A 25,312-nucleotide genomic window follows, 5' to 3' on the forward strand; every position below is an offset into this window, starting at 1 on the left:
ACTCAGAAGAATAACGTAATGCCAGCAGTAAAAATGGAGTGGATTAAACATCCCCCATTAAGTGTGTCACACTGGAGCATGTGACTCAGCAACCAATAGTGGCATAGGCTGGGCAAAAGGGGGCTGATGTTTAATAGGGCAGGAAGAGGAGGGATCTACCTCTTCTGCCTGCTGAATTTGGGGTGAGTGGTCGTGTGCTCCCCGTTCAGCGTTTGAGATCCATAGCGAGGTATTCCCTTAGCTATCATTGCAAGCCCCCTTCAGCCTGATCGGTCTGCCTATGGCTCCCCCGAACAGACCTAGGCGTGTTGCTCGCGCGCCCGCCCGTTTTGCGGACGGCGACGGAGTCGTGGCCGCGGGTTCCCCTGACCCGTCCTCCCCTGCTGGCGCTTACCTTCCGGCGCCTGGGCGACGCCGGTCCCATGGTGTGGAGACCGCCGCGGCTGGCCTAGCCCCGGGCCGCGTCATCTAGGGGCGCCCGCCGGGGATGCGCTCCGATCCCTGCTACAGGCGGCCGGGCCTCAAGCCTACCTGCTGCCACTGACGGTCCTGGACGGCCTGCTCGCCGCGGGGCTCCCGCATATAGGGCGCGGGGGCTCCCGGCGTCGGGCCTACTTCCGGCGTCGCGGAGGCAGGCAGGCAGGGGCAGGGGAGCACGGGAGCCTCAGATGTTGGCTCAGAGGGGGCTAGAATCGATGGCTGGCAGGGCGGCCGGACGGCAGAGGGTGCCTGCGCCTCTGGGCCCCCTGCAGGCCTATGCAATCGGCGGGCCTGGGGAGGTAGACACCGGGGAGGTGGGAGAGGATGAGTGGGCAGACCTAGTGAGGAGTACCGTGGGCAGAGGTGCGGGGGCCTATAGGCGCAGAGGCCGGTCTGGGCCTGCTTCTGGCTCAGGCCGTGGCCCTGTGGCACAGGCTCCCACCCCGGCCTTTGACCCTTCCTTTCTGTCTGCAGCCCTCTCCTCTGTCGCCAGCGCCCTAGCGCCCCTAGCAGATAGTATGCCCCAGGAGAGTGGGGGTTCTGCCCGGGGGAGACGTAGGGCTCCCGGCTCACAAGGAGGGCCCATACCGGGCTGCTCCAGATTTATGCAGGCTTTCCGCGACATGGGCTCTGCGGTGGCCGAGTGAGGAAGGGACCAATCCCCCTATAGCTCCTGAGAGGCGGGGGGGGGGCCCGAGCGCGGAACCTGAGATCCACGAGGCACCGTGTACCGGAGTGCGAGGAGTGGGCTGTACCACTTGAGGACGATGATGAGGCGGCTCTCGAGGCCGACGAGTTGGATGAGGTCGATGATGACGATGACACTTGGGCGGCCCAGCCGGAGAGGCCAGGTGAGGACTCTTTGGAGTATGATGAAGGGTCTGATGGGGGTTCCTCTACCGGGGGATCCCATGGTAGCCACTCTTCCACTTCCTCTTCCTCCTCTGCGGGTGGGTCCGACATTGGCAGCGCAGCGAAGGCCCGCAAGTGTGCAGCTAAATATGCAAAAAAGGAGGCGGGTAGGCGCGCTAGTCAGGGCAAATGAAGGAAGATGTCCGCCATGTCACGCAGGGAGAGGAAGAGGCGTAATTTACCGGGTGTAGTTCATTGTGATTACACCGCGGTGTTAAGGGGTCTACGCGAGAGTTGCAGGCAGAAGATAGTCAAAGGGGATTATGTTGATGTGTTCAGTCTGACTGAGGACACCAAGAAGGCATTTAAGGCCGCCAAGGAAAAGGGTGGCATAGGATCGGAGGCATACCGGTCCTATGACAACTGGCTGGCGGGGTTCTGCGTATTTGCAGCCTGCTACTTGGAGGATAGGCCAGACGAGCACATCAACGTCATATGGTATATTCATATGATACACGAAATGCAACGTAAATATGGGGGTACTGCATGGCGTACTTATGACGACCAGTTCAGGCGCAAACAGGATTGTTTGCACATTTTGGACTTAGGCTGTAAGGACGTGGAAGTTTGGATGGAACCTCCTCCCCTTCCACGTCTGCTCCCCTCCCGCAGCAGAGGCCGGTAGCGGAGGCCCCCACCGCTCGCCGTTTCCCTGGGGCAGGGAAGATGGGCACGATGGGTGCCGCCAAGGGCAAGTGCTTTGCCTTTAATAATGCTACCTGTCAGTTGGGCACCCGTTGCCGCTACAAGCACATTTGCATTACTTGCTCGGGGAACCACCCGGCCGCAAACTGCTTTCGCGGAGCCCGTCCCTCTAGGGGGGCGGGTGCCCGCTCTGCCCCCAAACCCAATGGGCCTGGGGGTTCTCGCTAGGGCAGCTACTCCAGTCCGGGTGGAGGCCATGGAGGATTGGCTCCTCTCTTATCCTGACAGAGAAGCGGCTGTTTTCTTGAAGGAGGGTTTTAGCTCGGGTTTTCGCCTTCCCGTAAAGGGGGAGGTCCGGGGAGGGGCGTTTAGGAATTTACAATCTGCGCGCTCACTCCCTTCCGTGCTGTTGGAAAAGGTGACTAAGGAGGTTCAGCTGGGACGCATGGTGGGCCCCTTTCCCAGGCCCCCGCTAGAGGGTTTGGTCATTTCACCTGTTGGGGTTGTCCCTAAAAAAGCTCCTGGAAAGTTCCGGCTCATACAGCATCTATCTTGGCCAGCGGGGTTCTCCGTCAACGATGCTATTCCTGCCGAGTGTTGTTCGGTGACTTACCAGTCCTTCGACGACGCTTTGGCCATGGTGAGGTCGTTTGGACGGGGGGCACTCATGGCTAAGGTGGATGTTGAGTCTGCTTTCAGGTTGCTCCCTCTACATCCTGATGCATTTCGGTACATGGGCTTCCGCATAGGAGAGGAGTATTTCATCGACAAATGTTTGCCGATGGGGTGTTCAGTATCCTGTGCGTTTTTTGAGCGGTTCAGTACCTTTCTGCATTGGTGTGTAGAGCAGTCATCCGGGGAGAGCGGGATCGCTCATTACCTGGATGACTTCCTATGTGTCGGGCCGGCTGGCTCCGACCGCTGTTCCCAGCTGTTGTTGTCCCTGCAGTCCCTTTTCCGGCAGTTCGGTGTCCCTATTGCGGATGATAAAACCGAAGGCCCTGTTACGTGTTTGTCGTTCCTGGGAATTCAAATAGACACGGTGCAGGGTTACAGTAAGCTCAGGGTCTTTATAACTACATCTGAATTCACAGTCGCTGGCTCGTACACATCACACACCTGTACTTTTGTAGCTGCCCCATTACCAACCACGAGTTACATTACCTGTCACTTACTTTGCAAATAAATACTGTCTGGGCCTGGCAATGTTATTCAATCACTGCACGTGCGCTGTGCAACTATGACACTTGCACAGTTAAATGAAATCGCACCTTTGCGCAAACATTGGCATTGTGTCCACTTCTGAATTATATCCTCGGTCCCCGATTAAGGTTGAAATGTGTAATATGCTTGACTTTGGCAAAATAACTTTTCATTACATTTCCCCAAACTTTCCCCAAAAAGTTGTGAAACTTGCAGGTTATGAAAACAAACTAAGCAATACATTACAGAGTTTAGCTATAAGAAAATATATACAGTATCTTACTAAAGTTATTCTCTAAGAATTGTAAACATTGTATTTAATTAGATGTTTTATTTTATTATCAAAAATGTAATATAGTTGATATATGTCTGTAAAATACTGTATAAGGTACTGTATCTATATTGTTTGGATCCTCTTAATAGTAATGGAGTTACATTAGTGACTTAACCTTAGTCTGTGCTCTTCACTAAATTTTATTCCCAGATCCCACTTTTCCCCTGCAGCTCCCTCAATTTGTTCTGACTGCTCCTGTTCGCTCATACATAACAAAAGTAGCAAGTCAAGCGGTAATGAGAACAGAAACAGGGAAGAAGGAACTCCACATGGACATTAAGATCACAATCCTATTCAAGCGAGGGGGTCTTTGGATCTTGGCCATCTGTGCAGCAGGAGAATGGAGGGGACAGTAATGGACAGTTCAAAACTAGATGTTCTGAAAGGCTCAATAGAATGGCAGGTAAACTGCAGATGACTAAATGTGAACTAAATGTAACATTTGAAGTATTTTTTTTTACTATACAGATGAAAGACGGAATGACTGCAATAGGCATGTCGTGCCTGTGTGAACCTGCATCCAATAAGAATGCAGGGGATAACAAAGTTAGCTGGGGATATTAGTTGCAGGAAGAGGAGGAGTTTTCCTCTTTTCCTGAGTTTCCTGCCCTCTCTACCCGTTTTCTTTGATGGGAGGGTGGGTGCTGAATTGTGTTGGCTGTTTGCCAGGAAAGAATGGCAGGTTAATTGATTTAGGTCTTCATTAAATGATTTTTTGGTGTATATAGTTGTTTTTCTATGCGCTCACCTTCGTTGACTATAGGCCTTCGCTGGATCACCTGCTCGGGGACAGCGACACCACCGGGACAGGTGTGGGCAGTCAATGTAGAAGGCTGAGCGGATACTGCTTGTTGTTAGGGTAATGTTTGATTACATAGGTCAGTTGCGGGTGGAGCTTAAATAGTTAGCCATTCTTTCTTGGCCAACATTAATTAATTAATTATAATCAAATTAATTAGCTTAAAGTGCTTCAATAATAAACACAGCTAACACTTTCTAAGTCTCCGAGTCTTTATTTCAGGTTTAGATAAGTAAGTGGTAAACTGCATACATGCACAAGGTCACACATCAGACGCTAGGATGTTTAATAACAATCTAGGTAATATACCATATATACTCAAGTATAAGCCTACTTTTTCAGAAAAAATTTTTTTGCTGAAAAAGCCCCCCTCGGCTTATACTCGAGTGAGGGTCCCACTTGAGTCAATAAGTTTTATCCCAGTATATATACTGGAGTATATATACTGTACTTGGAAATATGAGTACTACTGGGTATTTTAATAATGATCATTCGTTTTGGAATTCATTGCTTTAAAAGATAATCAAAAGGATTAAATTGGAATATCTTTATTTTCTGAAATGTTGTTATTATGTTGTATGTACATTATTATTTAATTGTTACTTAATACAAATGTAGTACATTAATACATTTAATATAAATAATTTCGCAAAACAAATAAAACATTTTCTGTTGCTTAAGAACCTTAACAGAGGCCGGCTAAAGCTAGAAGCAGGAGTACAGTATATTATACTTTCCAAACACTCAACGATCGTATTATATATGAAATGAAAGCAGAGCAATTTTGTAATTTAACCACAAAACAAACTGTACCATTAATGCTTTATTTGTTTTATTTTTTGCATTAAAATACATCCTAATGCTAACTGTGGTTATAATCCAGACCACATTGCTACTCAGGGCCGCTGCAAGTCCACCGACCGCCCCAGGCAAATCCACCGCCCACTCCCACCTGGGGGGGGGGGGGGGGGAATTTCAGCGCAGGACTACCTGCGCTCCGGGGAAGGGGGGGGCAGCATTGATTCACTGCTGGATGGGGGGGGGAAGCTCACTGACTCACCTGCTCCCCGATCCCTGCTTTCTATGGTACCTCTCTATGGTACCTCTCCTTGGCGGCTCAGTACCGCCCTCCAGTGGCCGGCCCCCAAGAAAATGTCTAGTACTGCCTAGTGGTGGCGCCAGCCCTGTTGCTACTCTGCCAGACAAAAGGTCGCTCTGATAATATCTATTAGACTTATGTTATCAGGCACAATTCGTTTAGAAAGCAGACTATGGGGCTTATTCTGGTTGATTCATTTGGATGCGAATTCTCATTGCGAGTCAACCAGAACCCGTCCTGTGAATGGTGGTACGCCGGCCCACCATTCGCACGGTGCATATGTCCGCATGAGATGCGAATGGATTTCCATATAAATCCATTCATATGCCAGTGGGAACCTCCCACATCTTTCCATGGACCATTGAATGATGTGGTGCGCACATGTATATATATAAGGTGACTCTCAGGTCACTTTTATAGGCCTGTACGGTCTCGGTGAAGTGGGCGGGCAGCTGACATCCGGTGATGGAAATGGGGCTGGACCATGGGAACACCACATTTTATGGGCGTCCCTATGAAAACTCTGGGCATTCCCATTGGAGCACCAGCGTCACAGGGTGTGAGCATCTGCCCCCTCTTTGGTGGACACCGAAGAAAATAACAGTCAGTTCAGACTGATCAAAATGCACAGAAACAAAGTAACTCACCCAAATCTGACTCTCTCTGCACGTTACATCTGCCCCACCGGCAGTGTGCATGGTTTTGTCCATTAGCAAACTAAATGTGCTGTGCGATCCGGTCTGAATAAGGCCCATTTTGTCCTTGTTTGTATAAGATATAATGTGCATAAAGAGTATCATATTGAAAATTATCTTGCACTAACATTGGTCTTTCTACTTTGTGCTAAACAGCAGAGGCAGTTTGTACCTTTTGGCAAGAGGGGAGCTGGCGCTGGCTATGATGCCGGCCCCCACCCCCTGCCGCAGCCACCACTCCACAGCCCCTGCCGCAGCCACCACTCTTCCCAGTCCCTGCTGCGCTGCGTTCCTGTCACCTTTACTATGATGACAGGCCCCGGGACTGGCACATGCGCAGTACAAACCTCCATACTGGGCATGGGGCCAGCTTCTATGGGCTACTTCGTCAACAGCCCATAGAAGGGGAATCACAGTCCTGGAGCCTGTACAATACAGATGACAGGCACCAGAACACCTCCCAATGGGACTCCCTTGGTGACTGACAGGTCAGACTTCCAATAGGAAGTCACTGTCAGTCACAGTGAAGCCAGTGCAGTCTCACAGACTGTGAGACACAGTGGCAGATTTTACCTGGGGGGGGGGGGGGGGGTGTGTGTATTGCCCTGTAGCCCATAGGTAAAAACCGCCACTGCTAAACAGTGATAATGTTCAATAAGCCTAGTATGGGTCACTACATCATTATTTAATGGCTGCTGCATTTTATCATTACTGTACTATACTTGAATAGTAACTAATTATTATTAGTTTATTCCTATTTGGTTTTTAACACTCTGTTAATTATTGGTCCAATTAATTATAAGTCCAAATAGGCTATAATACTATATGCATATTCACATACATTTATACCTTGTTGTGGGAAAAACCTGGTGATTATATATTTATGCACATTATACGCCTATGGAGATAGTTAAATACGTTCTCTCACATGTGTAACATTCTCAATTTCATGGTCATTTCCTGTCAGGATAGAGAACTGCTTTTAATCACAGTCATTAGACTGTGTCTCATATCAGTCATATCGCCCCAACATCAGTTATAAGATGGCGGGGTTTGGAGAAACAAAGGGGGCCGATTCAGACCAGGTCATAAGGCTGCAACTTTTAAATGAACTTTTATTAAGTTAGCACTCCCCCTGCCAGAGAGAAGATCCGCCCCTGTGCATGGCTGCGATTGGCTTTGCAACTGTGTGAAGAGAGGAAAATCCACTCACCATCAAAATCATACCCCCACCCCTACCCCGGTGTGCAGTGCCACATAAGTCAATACTTACTCAGAGCTGCTATGGCCATGGGGAGATCGGAACCACTGATGATGTCAGCAGCCTTCTCTCCCAATGGAGGGCCCACTTGTGTTTTTGTGCGGCACTCCCAGAAAACGCTATAGTGCCACCCACAAATTCCGGTCGGCTGTCAATCAGCCAGCGTACAGTACGCTGCTGTGACTGCACAAAGCAATCGTGCAGGGCTGAATAAGGCCCATGGTCACACACTGATCTGCTTCAAGGTGATGAACTGAAATTATTTCTAACTTGTTGAGGTGTCCAGTGATCAAGGGCCAGATGCACTAAGCTTCAAAAGTGATAAAATCGTGAGTGATGGTGATTCTGGCAATATGTGCCAGAATCCTATTCTGGTGGCTAGTCTGCTGTGCCAGATTGGTAAGCGCAGCAGCCACCTTGTCCAGCACCACCACTTGGCCCTCCAGGCGCTCGCCAGATTCCACCCCAAGCTGCCTAATGTCCCTCAGCAGCTGGGATCTAATGTCCACCTCAGGCTGTGTGGTGCACTGCTCTTCGGTTGGCCCTGAATTGGAAGCTACTGGTGAGAGTGGAGGCTGCTCCTCAGCTGTGAAAAGAAAAAAACATTGTCAATATCACATCAATATACAATATATGTTAACACTAACAAGGCATTTGCCACATTTACCTGCTAACTCTGCAGCAAAAACCTCCATGGTAGTTACCCCCCTGATCTCCACCTCATCAATGACGTCTTGAGCCAGACGATCCAGGAGGGTCAGATCGAGGTCTGATGGTAAGCCCAACGGTCCAGGTTATAGGTATATTCATGGCTCGGCACAGATGATTAAATAAGACTGATTGAGTTACTAATTAAGTCACCTGTGGCCAAGCATGGATATACTTAATACCTGGAACATTGGGAAGCCTTGAGGACCGCGTTTGGGAACCAATAACATCTAGAATTATTGTCTATGGTGCAAGGTGTCATAATCACAGCACCTGGACAGCATTCCGCTCTATAAATGTGCTCACATGTGTAAATGAACTAACGATATATAAACAAACACACCTTTATCCTAAAAGATCTATCCAATTTTTGTTTTCTTACACAAATAACTACATATCAGTTAAAACAACATACTTGCCTTTTTCGCACATCCCTGTGTAGTGGTGCCACCTTCTTGATTTCATCTGCAATTTTGCTCCAAATCTTGTCCTTCGCAGAGGGGCTCAGCTTCCTGGTGGTTAACTAAATCCATTCCTGTGCTCGGGGTACCAAAATCTGTAGTTCACGCTCCAGAAATAGATCCTGTCTACGCGGTTTCCTAGATGATGCAGACCCATTGCTGGGGTGGCCAGTCACATCAGCATGCAACTGCTGGGTCTCAGATGTCTCAAGTAATGACAAATCTTGTTCTGCCTAGTTGCTTGCCCCCTCAGAACTTGGGCCTGCCTCTGGGTGTGAGGCTGCACCTTGGATTGAGTGGAACCTTTGGGCTCGCCTATCTCTCTTCCTCCTCTGCTCCTCTGCCATCCTTCATACATTTTCGGTCATGGGGGGCCACCCGCAGGTGGCCACCCCATCTCTCCCTCCCCTGCCCCCTCCCCTGCCCCCACCCCATCTCTTCCTCAACCCCCTCCCCTGCCCCACCCCCTCCTCTTCCCACACCCACTCCTCTACCCACACCCCCTCCCTGTCCCCATCCACTCCCCTGCCCCATCCACTCCCCACCCATCCCATTTCCAACCCCCCCCTACTACTCCCCACCAACCACCCCCAACCCCTACCATTCCCCACCACACCCACAACCTTTATCCCTACTCCCATCCCTGCCTCATTCTTCATTGGTCCCCCATCTCCAACCACCCCACCACCTGGAAATGGAATGATGGATGTTGAACGCAGCCGTAAGTAAGCAATGTACCTAATGTTGTCATACACATTGACACACATTTACATTCACAACACCCACATATGTCCACTCCAAAACATTGGTAGTCCCTCCACAACACTCCAGTCCCACCATGACCTGTTGGGTGTCCTCCTCCAGGAACAATGGGTCCCTTGGTGTAGGTTTGGAGTGTGGCCATGCCTCACCCCTTCAGTGATTGACACACCTTATATCCATTGCAAGATCCTAGAGCAGTGGTGTTTAACTCATGGTCCTCCAGCTGTTGTGGAACTACACTTCCCAGCATGACCTGCCACACACATTTAGATATTGGCTTGTTAATACTGTGGCAGCCCATGCTGGGACATGTATTTCCACAACAGCTGGAGGCCCATGCGTTTGACACCACTGTCCTACAGTTTGAGAAAGATAAACCTGTAAAGCATCAACAATGTATTGATTCTTACACTGCATGCCTTAGTCCAGAGGTTTGACCTGTTTTCCCAAGCACAAACCTCCCAAATTTTATGCTGTACACCTTAAGCAAAGAATGCGAAGGGCACTTATTTGAAGTCATGTCAGATGTTTTGTGTGTGTCAACATCATAGTAGTTTGTAACATCTTCACAGCAGGTCGTTCTTCAATGTGTGTTGCCTTCACATTACACTGACAGCTTATTAATCATTAAAAAGTGACCAAGAATTTGTATTAAAGTTGTAAAAAAATAACATCATTTTTTCCCTTCCCAACAGAAATTCTACAGCACCAGGAGGCCTTGTCCCAGACTGTGGCTGAACTGCAGGGGGCATTTGAGACTGCTGCGATGCTGCTGGGTCGCCTGCATGGCCTACTTTAATTTGTTATTTTTACAGTATTTTTATTATTTAAAATAAAAGTTTATGAATATATAGAAGTTTTCTGTGTTTTTTATAGTGATATGTTAGAGTGTTTCTGAGGGCAGCTGGACATACAGTAGTGTACACATGTGTAATGTAACTTATATATGTTATTTAAAGTGAAGGGTAAGGAATGAATGTTGGGTGCATGTGTGGGCTTTAGGCTAAAAAAACACATATTGTAAATGCATGAATGTTAGTTGTTGGTGGAGTAAAACATCACACATATCATTAGGGTAGCGAGATATGTAACTAAAAAGGAACAAAATAGTTATTAACAGCATGCACACAAACACCAAAATAAATAAAAAAATAAAACATTGGTGGACACATAGATATTGTGGAAAATGCCACATTAGAACAAAAGATATATACATTTAATGCGGGTTCAATTGAAGATTTAATAAGGGAGAGAAATGAGTTAATATAAAGCAATCAAACAGGATAAGTGGGTGATTGGTAGAAGGTAACTTCAAAGGGAATCATTGCTGGACCATAAATGTGAAGCGTACGCCACCGTGTTCGGCTGTACGCTTCCTCTTACGATCAGAGAGGCACACTCAGTCTCCAAACGAAAAGCCTCGGATCCATCCAAGCATGGTAGCGTACGCTCATATGCACGCCACTCCCCTTTGCCGAATTGTTCCACCGACCATGTACGGATGTTCTGTGGTCGGATTCATGCTCACCGAAAGAGCGAGCGATCCATTCGGACCGGTCCGTCCGCACACGCGGCCTCCCGGTCCAAACTGAATAAGGTCCCAAGCCAAGTAGGAGGAAGCGGCCCTTCATTTTTCCCTATTTGATTCTCCATATTTTGGATCTCTATTATTTTTGCGGAGTTATGAAATATATTACACCACAGGACAGCACCACTATAGTGCAAGTATATACGGCAGTAGATGCACCAGTAGACTGATATTATTTATACGGCAGAACAGTAGATGCACCAGCACAGAGGTATTATATATATATACAGCAGTAGATACACCAGTAGACTGGTATTATTTATACATCAGTAGATGCACCAGTAGAGTTGACTGGTATGATTAATAATATGCACCAGTAGATTGGTATTATTTATACGGCAGTAGATGCACCAGCTGAGAGATATTATATATACGACAGTAGATGCACCAGCAGAGAGATATTATATATACGGCAGTAGATGCACCAGTAGACTGGTATTATTTATACAGCAGCAGAAGCACCAGTAGAGTCGACTGGTATTATTTATACGGAAGTAGATGCACCAGGAGAAAGATATTATATATATGGCAGTAGATGCACCAGTAGAGAGGTATTATATATATACGGCAGTAGATGCACCAGTAGACTGGTATTATTTATACGGAAGTACATGCACCAGCAGAGAGATATTATATATACGGGAGTAGATGCACCAGCAGAGAGATATTATATATAGGGCAGTAGATGCACCAGCAGAGAGGTATTATATGTATATATATATATATATATATATATATATATATATATATATGGCAGTAGATGCACCAGGAGACTGGTATTATTTTTACGGCAGTAGATGCAGCAGTAGAGTTGACTGGTATTATTTATACGGCAGTAGATGCACCAGCAGAGAGGTATTATATATATATATACGGCAGTAGATGCACCAGTAGACTGGTATTATTTATACGGCAGTAGATGCAGCAGTAGAGTCGACTGGTATTATTTATACGGCAGTAGATGCACCAGCAGAAAGATGTTATATATATGGCAGTAGATGCACCAGTAGAGAGGTATTATATATATACGGCAGTAGATGCACCAGTAGACTGGTGTTATTTATACGGAAGTAGATGCACCAGCAGAGAGATATTATATATACGGCAGTAGATGCACCAGCAGAGAGATATTATATATAGGGCAGTAGATGCACCAGCAGAGAGGTATATATATATATATATATATATATATATATATATATATATATATATATATATATGGCAGTAGATGCACCAGTAGACTGGTATTATTTATACGGCAGTAGATGCACCAGTAGACTGGTATTATTTATACGGCAGTAGATGCACCAGCAGAGAGATATTATATATACAGTATGGCAGTAGATGCATACAGCATAAAACTGTCTGCTGTATGGGGGCAAACATTTTGTGATGGTCCGTTTTCATTAGACGCTGGAGCCAGGAGTGGACAGGGGAGCCGGGACCGCAGACAAGGTGCGGGAAGTGAACCTGCTACAGTGGCTTTTGGATGGGGTAAGGCGGGGGGGGGGGGGGGGGGGTTGTTAACTTTACTGTGCAGGGGGGTTAATGGGGGGTTTTAACTGTGGGGGGCACTGCTGAAATTTCGGCGGGGGTGCAAATGTTTTAGTTGCGACACTACTCAGGCCGATGGATGAAGTGGTCGTGCTCGTGGACGTGGCTGTGGCGCCGCCTGTCCCCGGGCAGAGGTCACCCATGCTTTCGTCTCCAGGGGCCGAGGTCGCTGCATCCGGCACTCTGTCTCCTTCCTCCGTCCTCCCCCTTCCACGCGCTCATTTCTGGGGCTGGATGGGAGCTCCGGGGCCGGGGATGGGAGCTCCGACCTAGGACGGAGCTCACGTGGCTGCGACCATCCCCGGCCCCTACCGGAAATGTATAGGGATATATTATATTAAATTATAATATTATTATTATGATGTGTTAGTAATGTTTGATTTGATTGATAAATGATAACCTGCTTTGCAATGTCTCGATAGATATTATACTTCTGTCTGACTAAGCAATTTGGGGGGTAGGGAATTGTTTTTATATTGCCCAAGCGAGAAATCTATTGAGATAATTGGAATTTTAAATCATATAATTTAATAACTGAGACACTATTTTATTCTTTTTAGTTTAAAAAAATATTTTTATATGATATTTGCACTGGATCCTTTTGATATATTACTAGTTTACTGATCTCAACATATCCATTCTCCTAGCACTATAATGTTTTCTTTGTACATAAAGGTCCTGTTCAGGGGGAATACATTTATAGAGTTATTATTCCACCCTTCATCTTATTTTATATGTGATTCTTCTCTAATAAATTGGTGATAACCCAAACAGACTTGATCTTTATTTCTACATTGATACTGTGCTGCCTTTATATAAAGTTGTTCTGAAATGCTGGAAATTCATAAATGAAAACACCCAAGGAGTGCAGTAAATATAAGATATCGAATACACATAGTATACATGTATTCATTTCACAATAAATGATCCAATAAACACAGTCAAATAACATGATTTACAAAGATCTATAAAACAAAAATGTGTTGCATAAAAGATATATTTGATAACTCCAGAACATCATCATTGCATGTAGATTGTGTGTGACTCAGAATCAGGGCCATAGGGGATTATTCTGGTTCACTTGGAAATTCAAATTCACTTTCTAATGGAGAAAACTATATGAACTGCAGGTGGGGCTGATGTAACATGTGCAGTGAGAGTTAGATTTGGTTGTTATATTGTTTCTGTGCAGGATAAATACTGACTGCTTTATGTTAACACTGCAATATAGATATCAGTTTGAAGTACAAACCCCGCCCAAATCTAACTCTCTCTGCACATGTTACATCCGCCTCACCTGCAGTGCATATAGTTTTGTCCATTAGAGAGTGAATTTGCCTTTGCGAGTGAACCAGAATAACCCACATAGTTTGATAAAGGGTCAAAACAGAGGCAAACATTTTAGAGTAACAAAACAGAGAATGTAAATACCAAGGAGGTCATGTATGGAGGTGAAGTGGTGAAAATCGAGTCGAATCGCATCTGATTGTATGCCTTAAGGTAAGGCAGACAATCAGAAAATCAGCAGCCCAGATACTACATAAGTACCCAACAGCCATTTGTGTGTATTGGATACTGTTTATTTCTCTATATAATTTGTGTTTTTTTTAGTATTTTGATTTGTAAACTTAGGACACAACACTTATTTTAAAAGCAGTAACATATACAAATAAAATAAATGTATATATATATATATATATATATATATTTATATATATATATATATATATATATATATATATATATATGTGCTGATGGATTCAGTATTAAATCCCGGCGGTCGGGATCCCGGCGTTCAAAATCCCGACGCCGGAATCCCGGCTGAAATGACAACAAGGGGGGGGACGTGGATCGCCCCCCTCTTGCGGGCTCGCTGCGCTTGCCACGCAGCGGGCCCGGTGCCTCGCTACGCTCGGCACGCTAATTTATTCTCCCTCCAGGGGTGTCGTGGACACCCACGGAGGGAGAAACTGTCGGGATTTCGGCGGTCGGGATTCCATCGTCGGGATTCTGAACGCCGGGATCCCGACCGCCGGGATTTAAACTGCATCCCGTGCTGATAAGTGCAAATTTTCCTCCAGTATTTTCTGGTAACATGCTGCATTCATCTTGCCATCAGTTTCACAGTAGGAATGCTGTTCCTTTCATCATAGGCCTTGTTGACTCCTCTCCAAATGTAACGTTTATGGTTGTGGTCAGTCAAAAAGTAAAATTTTGGTCTCATCACTCCAAATGACTTTGTTACAGAAGTTTTGAGGCTTTTCTCTGTGCTGTTTGGAGTATTGTAAGCGGGATGCTTTGTAGCATTTACATAGTGATTGCATTCATTGGCGACTCGACCATGCAGCCCATTTTTCTTCAAATGCCTCCTTATTGGGCATCTTGAAACAACCACACCACTTTTTTTCAGAGAGACCTGTATTTCAGCTGAAGTTATTTGTGTATTTTTCTTTGCATCACAAACAATTTTCCTGGCAGTTGTGTCCGAAATTTTTGTTGGTCTACCTGAACGTGATTTGGTTTCCATAGAATGCCTCATTTTCCACTTCTTAATTAGAATTTGAACACTGCTGATTGGCATTCTCAATTACTTGGATATCTTTTTATATCCCTTTCTTGTTATATACAGTTCAATTACCATTTCCCACAGATCCTTTTGATTTCCCCATGACTTAGAATCCAGACAAGTCAGTGCAACACTGGATGAAATATGCAAGGGTCTTTCAGGAGACAATAAACTCACTGACCTTTTATACACACACACTTATTACAAGCAAACACATCACATGTGAGGATGGTTACCTTTAGTAGCCATTCAAACCTGTTTGTGTCAACTTGTGTGCATGTTATCAGGCCACAATCTCCAGGTTATGTAAACTCTTTTAATCAAGGTCATTTGGGTTGTTTCTGTTGTCATTATGATTTTTTTTTTAAATGGCTTCACCCAACCACTGGGTAAGGTATACAAAAGAGGTTTAGATGGATGATCCGTGGTAAGTAAAGATTTTATTTCACTACTAATGACGCCTGAAGAAACTGCGTCTATGAGGAAATCTTCCAATAAGGTAAGGCTACACCAGTCCCTTTTGGGACACGCACGAGGGCCCAGCAAAGATTACCAGACGAAAACACAACCGGAGAGGCGGCCAATGCAACCGGATCCAGAGGTCGCAAACCGCCTGCTCAAGGAAAGAAGAACTGATCTTCAATCTCTCGAACACCCCACTTACCACTGATGAGATCAATGTGTTAAGTAGGGGCTTGAACTTTGTCCCGACAACACCATTCGACCCGTTTCTTTGGAAGACTGAAGTCTATAAACTTAATAGACAACTCAAGCTGCAGGAATACTTCAAGTCTGCCGATAAATCTGCACAAAACGAGAAAATACCAGCTGAATTGAGAAAACTAAAACCAAAATCACAATTTGATCCACCACTTATGAATTCCTCCATCAAGTCGTTCACCCATACCCTGGAAGCCACGGTGGATATACCACCATCTCATCCCCAACACCAAAAAAATCTGAGCAAAACAGAATGGTTAGCTCTTAAGGCTTTGGAGAAGAGAGAGGACATCATAATACGCGCCTCAGACAAGGGTGGTTCTATAGTGGTCCAGGACATTACTGATTATAAAAAGGAGGTTGAACGCCAATTGGCGGATGATTTGGTGTACAGAAAGCTCCCTGGTGACCCTACCAGTGTCTACAAAAAGCAATTGGAAGATTTCCTCATAGACGCAGTTTCTTCAGGCGTCATTAGTAGTGAAATAAAATCTTTACTTACCATGGATCATCCATCTAAACCTCTTTTGTATACCTTACCCAAGGTGCATAAGAGCCTGGAAAATCCCCCTGGCAGACCTATTATCTCTGCCAGGGGGTCGATATTTCATCCCGTGTCAGAATATCTTGACACTTATCTCCAGCCGTGTGTACAGGATTCGAGATATTTGCTAAGGGACACTACGGACTTACTCCTGTCCTTGGAAAGGTTGTCCCAGATACCCGATAATTGCTTATTAAGCAGTATCGATGTTTGCTCACTATATACCTGCATTCCCCACTCCCAGGGGATACATGCAGTTAGACAGCTTATTGTGGACAATGACAAATACAAGGGTCCAGATGTTGAGTTTTTCTGTACTCTCCTTGAAATGGTTTTGACAAAAAATTACTTTTACTGTGATGGGGCATTCTATTTGCAGACGTCGGGGTGCGCTATGGGGGCCTCCGTGGCTCCGGCGTATGCAAATGCCTTCATGATAGCAGTTGAAAATGATATATTTTTCTCTTCAGGTGATGTTTCCCGTTATGTTATTTTCTATTCTAGATTTATTGATGATATGATTTTGTTTTGGAGTGGTGGACGTGATACACTTGAGGGCATTCTCAATACTCATAATGGTAGTAACAGTCCGGTTAAACTTACATCCACTATGTCAGAGACATTTATAGACTTCTTGGATGTACGCATCTCAAAAACTACTGAGGGTTTAAAAACCACATTGTTTGTTAAACCGACTGATCGGAATGTACTTCTCCCCCCATCGAGCTTCCATCCCCCCTCAGTACATAAGGGCATCCCGTTATCCCAAATGCTGAGGGTTAAAAGGATTTGTAATATAGATTCTGATGCTGATATGCAACTCGATATGATGGTCGAGAAGTTTGTTCAAAGGGGACATGACAGGGCTTCATTAATACAAACTAAAGAAAAAGTGATGAGAAGAACTAGGGACAGTACACTTGTGGTAAAGCCTAAAAAAGATCTCAATGATGTCATTATATGGCCCACTAGGTACAATACGTCCAGTAAATCCGTGAGAAAAGCCATCACTAAATATTGGCCCATTGTTACCTCTGACTCTAACCTCACTGCCATTAACAAAAAGAGAATTATGCCCAGCTACTCACGTGGTAAAAATCTACGTGACTTTGTTGTCCATGCTGACGTGACTAAGATGGGGAAAAGGGATCCCAATATGTTTTTTGGTACCCCCAAATTGGGGTGCGTCAAATGTGTGGGCTGTGTGACATGCGGCTATATGCTCACAGGTACTAGTATTAAACATCCTTATACCACCCAGACATTTAAGATCCAACATCGATTGACCTGTACATCGATGTTTGTTGTTTATGCCCTTATCTGCCCTTGTGGCAAATATTATATCGGCAAAACCGATTGTCAATTTAAGATCAGGATGGCACAACATCGTATGGCCATCAGGGCTGCCATTATGTCAGGTTCTAGTACACAACCTGTGGCTAGACACTATGCTGCAGCTGGCCATTCCCCCACTGCTCTCCGTCATATCATTATAGATCATGTTCCCCCACTGCAAAGGGGGGGCAATAGATCAAAGGTATTACTGCAGAGGGAGGCAAAATGGATTTATCTCCTTGATACCTTGAGTCCCCGTGGACTCAATGAGAACCATGGTTTGCAGTGTTTTCTCTAGCTTGTTTTTGTCTGCTTATTACAGTGTTACTATATTGCAGTACTTTGTATAATGATTGCCAGTACTTTCAATGCAAATACATGTATTGTTCCAGTTTCCAAAATGGTGGTGATGGGTGCACTGGGTGACGCCTTCTGGGCGCGACTGCGGAGGGGGTCGTGCGCCACGCTGAGTGGGAGGTCTGGTGATGGCGGTGTCTAGGATAAATGGTGAGTGTTTTTATTATGTACTGTTGCCCTGACAAAAAATGTGTCAATACATTTGAAACGTTGGCGAATTGCTGGCTTGTGTGATTTCTTTATCTGAGTGCCGCCGCTGGGGACTTATATATATATATATATATATATATATATATATATATATATATATATATATATATATATATATATATATATATATATTATAGAGTTGAGCTGCAAAACATGTACCCTTTGGATATCACCTATTATTTTTTCAATTGGTGCTGGAATCTTCTTGGAGAATAATTACATCCCCAGTCAGTGCACTTACTTAGAAGCCATGGTCTCTATCCCGTGCCTTACCACTCTCCCTCCCCATTTTCTACCTTGAAAGATTCGTTCTCTTAATTTTGTTTGGAAATGTGAAGAGCAAGTTCAGTGATGATTATAGATTTTATCTGAGAGTCTGATTTTCATTTCCCTCTGTTCTTATATCAAACATAAAATGGGGAAGATAGAGAGAGAGCGTGTTAGCTATGCAGGTAATGAGATTTTATATTAAAAAGAATAAATTAAACTTATACTGTAGGAGTCAATTGAGGAAATGAATCGTGTGTTTTTAAAAAAGGATGACTTATATATATTAAAATATCCTTTTTTTAGATTGGGTTCTCCCAAAATACAGTTTAAATAGGATTATGTTTTAAAATAACAGGGGATACAGTTGTCCATGGAAATTTTCCAATTTGAAGCAAATTTACAGCAGTTCTTTAAAACTGCATCTATCAACATGTAGTCAGTACTTTACACTAAATTCCATAAATCACGGCATTCAGATTTCTAATAATAAGCCCCAAAAAAACATCTAAGTTAACATAAATATTAATACAAAATATCCACCTGCTAATAATACGAACCAGCCTTTGTATTAAATAAAACATTATGGGCAGTATTCAATGAAAAAAATTTGCCGTGCATGGCGAGAGATTTTTTCTCTCGCCATGCACTCGCCCTGTTCCGGAGGGCTCGCTGCCACTCCTGCTCCCTCTATTCAATGTGGTTAAGACTCGCCGCCACTCGCGGCGAGTCTTAACCCCTGCAGCGGACGAGCGTCCGCAGCAGGGAGCTGGCAGGGAGCCGTGGGACGGTGGCAGCCAGGGAGATTAAAGTCTCCCTGGCTGCCCCAGAACATATGTGGAGGGGAGGTGGGCTCCCCGGGACCCAGGCAGCACAAGCTGCCCCCCCCCCTATAGCCAGCGGGGGACCCAGTATTCACTGCACCCGATCGTGCATATGTAATGATCGGATGCAGTGAATATATGAATATCTAATGAGCGGCTCGAGAGCTCCAGCCCCCTGCTGGCTGCTCTGTGTAAAAAAAAAAAATATATATATTTTTTTTTAATTAAATATATATTCATGTGCTATAAGCACATGAATAAAAATAACATGCCCCTTCACAGAAAAAAAAAACCTGATTTTTTTACACCAAAATTAAAAAAAAAACCTTTTAGTTTAAAAGTTCACATTCCAGCTCTCATGAAAAGATGGAGAATTGCTACACGGAGAGAGACGGCGAAAATCACTTAGAAAGACGGCGAATATTTCACATTGAATAGGGTGGTTCACTTTTGGAGAGCAAAATGCTCCGTCCAAGGCGAAAAAAGCACAAATTCGCCATAAAACAGGGCGAATTTTTCTCATTGAATACTGCCCTATATATATATATATATATATATATATATATATATATATATATATATATATATATATATATATACATATACATACATACATATACATACATACATACATATACACAGTTGTGCTCGTAAGTTTACATACCCTAGCAGAATTTGTGATTTCTGGCCATTTGTTGGTAATATGAATGATAACTCACACACTTCTCTGTCACTCGTGGTCAGTGGTTGGGTGACGCCATTTATTGTCAAACAACTGTGTTTACTCTTTTTAAATCATAATGACAACAGGGGTCATTGTTTAAACCCAATGTACAGTAGGTCGACAGGCCATAGGTTGATACCTATAGAAGGACATTTTTAGTGTCCCTTCGATGGTCACATGAACACTGTAGGAGTGCAGCACATCCCCTCGTAAGGCTTGCTTCATGCACCATGCTTCTGCCACGGTATAGAGCTACACTCGGCACACTATTTTATTCTTTCTCCATGTGGATGGTAGGCTATGAAAAATCGCCTTTGTTTGAAAAAAAATCCTTTTTAAAACCATGTCGATCTGTGTCATGTCAACCTAAAGTCCCTTTCTATATAGAGTAAATGTCGCCTTTTATAGGGTGTTGACCCAACGACCGTATCCCAAAACAGAACTCATTTATTTTCTAAGAAGCGCTGACACTACAGAAACACGAGTAACAATATGATAACGGATGTCACATGATCCAAAAGAACAAGAGCTACCAGATACGGTAACATTCCAGACAAGTTATTGTGTACATTATGTATTTCATCAATAATCCCTTTCCACTAAGGGAAAATAAGAAACGTGCTGTATAATTACGTTTTCAGTCATCTTTCAATATCCAGTAGGGAACTAAAAGGCTGAATTATAATATTTTTGTTGAAGGCAAACACATGGGAGAGTATAATGCAAAAGGACGTAGAAAGCCCAGCTGTTACCTTGTACCATAGTGAGAGGGGAGAAGATGCAAAATCACGCACAAGTCTTTACCGTATAATAGTTGGAAATGGAATGTTGGAACTAGGATTTTTAAATCCTTAAAGTGTAGTGGGATTTATTATACCCATAGGTTTATTTACACTGTAGTATGCACTAAAATTCATGGGATATTGTAAATAATCACTAAAATGAAGGGTGTTTCAATACAGTTGATGGCAATTATACATTTAGAGGGAAGTCCAGGAGCAGAGCACTTTGGGGGTTATTCTAGTTCACTCTTTCTGACAAATTCCTTCTTAGATGGACAAAACCATGTGCACTGCAGGTGGGGCAGATGTTACTTGTGCAGAGAGAATTAGATTTGGGTGGGGTTTTACTTTAAAGTGAGATCTATATTGCAGTGTAAAAATAAAGCAGCCAGTATTTTCCCTGCACAGAAACAAAATAACTTACCCAAATCTAATTTTCGCTGCATATTTTACATCTGCCCCACCTGCAGTGCACATGGTTTTGTCCATCTAAGAAGGATATTGTCCGAAAGAGTGAAATAGAATAAGGCCCTTTGTACCTAATACAATGGGTCATGTTGGAGCCTATGATATTATCCATACTTGCCTACCTGACCCTCTCCTTCAGGGAGAAAATGCTCTGTTCCTGGACTTCCCTGGTAATGTATGAGTGCCATCACCCGTGGTGAAACACCTTTCTTATCAATTACCTAGCTCACCACAGGTGATGGCAACGTGGGACGTCCAGGGATTACCAGGGACGTCCAGTAACAGAGCATTTTCTCGCTCATGGAGAGGGTCTGGTAGTCAAGTATGGCTAAGGATGGACATCGACCATTGATGAATCAAATTCACTATGACTAATGTTTAATACTTTTGCCATCGATGGAGAAAACCAGATGGTTTCCCACCATCAATAATGCAGTGCAAGGCATATTTGTACATTTATTTTCTTTACAGAGTGCTGAGACACTGGGCTTGGCTAAGCCCCCAACACTCCTACAGAGCTTTGCCCCCAGGCCCTTAAAGCCACCATGCCCTCTCCAGGAGGGACACATTGCTCTGTTTCTGGACTTCACTCTTAATTAATGATTACCATCACCTGTATTAAAGCAGCTTTCTTAGCAATCATCCTGTTTAAAACAGGTGATGGTAATCATCATACATTATGAGGGTTGTCCATAAATTGAGCATTGTGTCACTCCTGGAGAGGGTCAGGTTGGGAGGTATGATATACTACATACTTGCCTACCTGACCCTCTCCATATGGGAGAAAATGCTCTGCTGCTGGACTCTCCTGCTAATGTAGGATTGAAACACCTTTACCTTGCTCCCCACAGGTGATGGCAATCATACATTACCAGGGAAGCATAGGAATAGAGCATTTTCTCCTGCATGGAGAGGGTCATGTTGGAAGGTTTGATATACTATAATCCACACCACTAATCACAACTCAGTTTATCAATAGGAAAGTTTTTGCACCTCTTTTAATACTCATGAAATATTCCCATCATTAGTTCAATATCCTGTAGAAAGGCCAATGAGTGCCTGAAGGACGTTGGAGAACACACAGAAAAAGCTGTGTAATGGTGTGATCACACTGGCCTATTGGCAGAGAAAGCTGTACAGGGGGAGGGGAGCTTATTCCTATTTTTGTTGGTAAATTTGGTCAGATTATTACATTATATATCTGGTTACTAAAATAATGCGGATTGAAGCTGTTTTCTAATTATTTTAGTAAAAAGATTGTTACTAAATTTGCCCCGTAGTATCTTATTGAGTGGAGGCAATTTTAATATACGGAAAAATCTGCGACTCAATATGAGGACGATACACTGCTAGAAATACATTAGTCATAGGTATTATAGTTACATATATTCATTTTAATTTTGGATATAAAGTAACACCAATCACGCGTGGCCCAAGCGGTGGTTCTCTGCCCAATGCGAGGCTGCAAAGCTCCTGTCTAAAGATGTGCCAAGAGCTATTTGTTTTTGTACACATTGATACAAGCAGATTTGCGGCTTCCCATCTGTCTGACTAGAACAGGCTGCCTCGTTCTTCTGTATTAGAAGCCGGCACAGCCGTAACAGCTGTGACATTACAGAAGGGACCATACAGCAATGAGCTCTGTATTACAGTGCTAATCTGGTAGTATATGGATACAGTCTACACCTTGATAACATGTTCTCTGATCATTTCTGACAATGACATTTGGGTACTTTACCGAACACAGAGAAAGTCAAAATTAGAAATCATGCACCGTGAGGCGTTAGTGGCAGATGGTTCATTTTAACACGTTCTATATTCGTGTTTCGCCTCTTACATGTAGTGTCCAGGCAAATATTTGTAACCTTTTTTGGGGGGGGGCAGGGGTTACACTAAAACGAATTAACAGAGAATAAAGATACCATTACAACATAACATGAAGCTAAACGGATGTGTGAAAGGGTTCATGCTGAGCTATCGCTGTGGTTTGCCTACTGTTGAGCATTTTGGCCAATGGTCCTTGAAGCCATCTTTTGGAGCTCAAGCACCAGGATGCAAGGAGTAGTTGGATGTTGGAGTAGCAAGAGACGAAGGCTCAGATGTATTATGCTTCAAAAAGTGATAAAGATGAGAGTGATAAACATCCAGTCAATCAGCTCCTATCTGTCATTTTTCAAACCCTTCCTGTAACATGACAGGTAGGAGCTGATTGGCTGGTTGTTCATCACTCTCCTTTTTATCACTTTTTGAAGCTTGAAGCATGTGGTCCTAGGATGTGAGATTGATCCTTGTGCTCACATAACCCGGTTTACCCCTTCCAAAATGATGGTCATTTGGACATTTGATAATGCAGTACATTTTCTGGTTCACTCTTAGAGGCAAATTCCTTCTCAAATGGACACAGCCATGTGCACTGCAGGTGGGGCAGATGTAACATGCGCAGAGAGAATTAGATTTGAGTGAGTTATTTTGTTTCTGTGCAGGGTAAATACTGGCTGCTTTATTTTCAAACTGCAATATAGATCTCACTTTGAAGAAAAACACCACCCAAATCTAACTCTCTCTGCACATGTTATATCTGGAAATATAAATGACATAACTGAAAGTACCACTTCAAAGTCTCTCATCCACACTCATTACTCGCTCCCATTCCCGACTGCAGGACTTTCTTCGGGCTGCACCCACTCTGTGGAATGCCCTCCCAAGCACAATAAGACTCTCCTCCAGTCTCCAAACCTATAAGCGTTCCCTAAAAACTCATCTCTTCAGGCAAGCTTATCAAATTCCAGAACCAGTCACAGAACCTCGCATTCTGGTGGAATCGATGCAATAAAGAGTACAGAATCTATCCTTATGTATCAATGCCTATTTCCCTATAGATTGTAAGCTTGCGAGCAGGGCATTGCCACATTTTTTCCTAGAAGTGCGTGCCAAAACTGTCAGGGCATGCTGGGACATGTAGTTCCACAACATCTGGAGGGCCACCGTTTGAAGACCTGTGACTTAAACAAAAACAAAAGATAATAAATGGGGTAGTTAAACATTTTCCATTTATTTATTTAAATTATTTATTACAAATATTCCAATAACGATCAGCCAATAGAAAACTGTAGAAAGTACTTCTATAAGAATAACTATTTATCAAGATGTGTTGGAAGGTAGCTGTATCCATGAAAGTTAATGTATTGTTCTGCCAGTGCAGTAAGTCTTTTTAATGTACAGTCATTAAGTAAAAATATATGTTTTAAATCAAGTTTGTATTAATATACAATGTTAATTCAAAGTGATATAGAGAGGAATTGCTTCAGGCCAGGTTTATGTTTCCATAAATTACCACTTTAAATGTAGCGAGAGCCAACAGCTGAAAATAGTGAAGCTAGAATCAATATCCAAAGTTTGCAGGATGTCCCGGATGGCTGATTCCATGGGTTCTAGTAACTAAAGCTGGCCATACATCTACAGATCGATTGTCAGATTGGGCTGGTTGGAACAAAAACCTGGTATCCAACTATCCATCAATTTGCGTATGGCCAACAATAAAAAGTAGTAGGATTGTATTGCCCGGCCGGCAAATTCACAGCTGTGCAATCAAAGCGAAATAACCTTCTCTCTGTCCACCAAATCTCCATCCAAGGCGTAGCAAACAGGCCCCCACGTCTGCTGATTTCACTACAGATGGCCATACCATTCATCTAATAATTCTTCCCCGAAATTAGAAACGACTTTACGTTACTGTACATTACACTTGTGTTTTGTCCCAATGGTTTGGATATGACCCGTTATATGTGTTATACAGTATAATCAAAGTTGATGTTTTGGAGCCAAAGGATCTTTGTTAAGACAAGCCAACAGAGTTAGGGTATTATACCAGGCAATCGGGAGGAATACTGTCCACACCAACATAGTGGGGGAAACTTACTACATGTGATGTTGCTGTGGGCACCCTCTAGATGATAGTTGACAGGATCTGATTGGTTGCCCATAGCAACATCACATGTGAAGTAGAATACACAG

The sequence above is a fragment of the Crinia signifera genome, chromosome 11 (assembly GCF_055691185.1).
Source record: "Crinia signifera chromosome 11, ASM5569118v1, whole genome shotgun sequence".
NCBI classification, from domain to species: domain Eukaryota; kingdom Metazoa; phylum Chordata; class Amphibia; order Anura; family Myobatrachidae; genus Crinia; species Crinia signifera.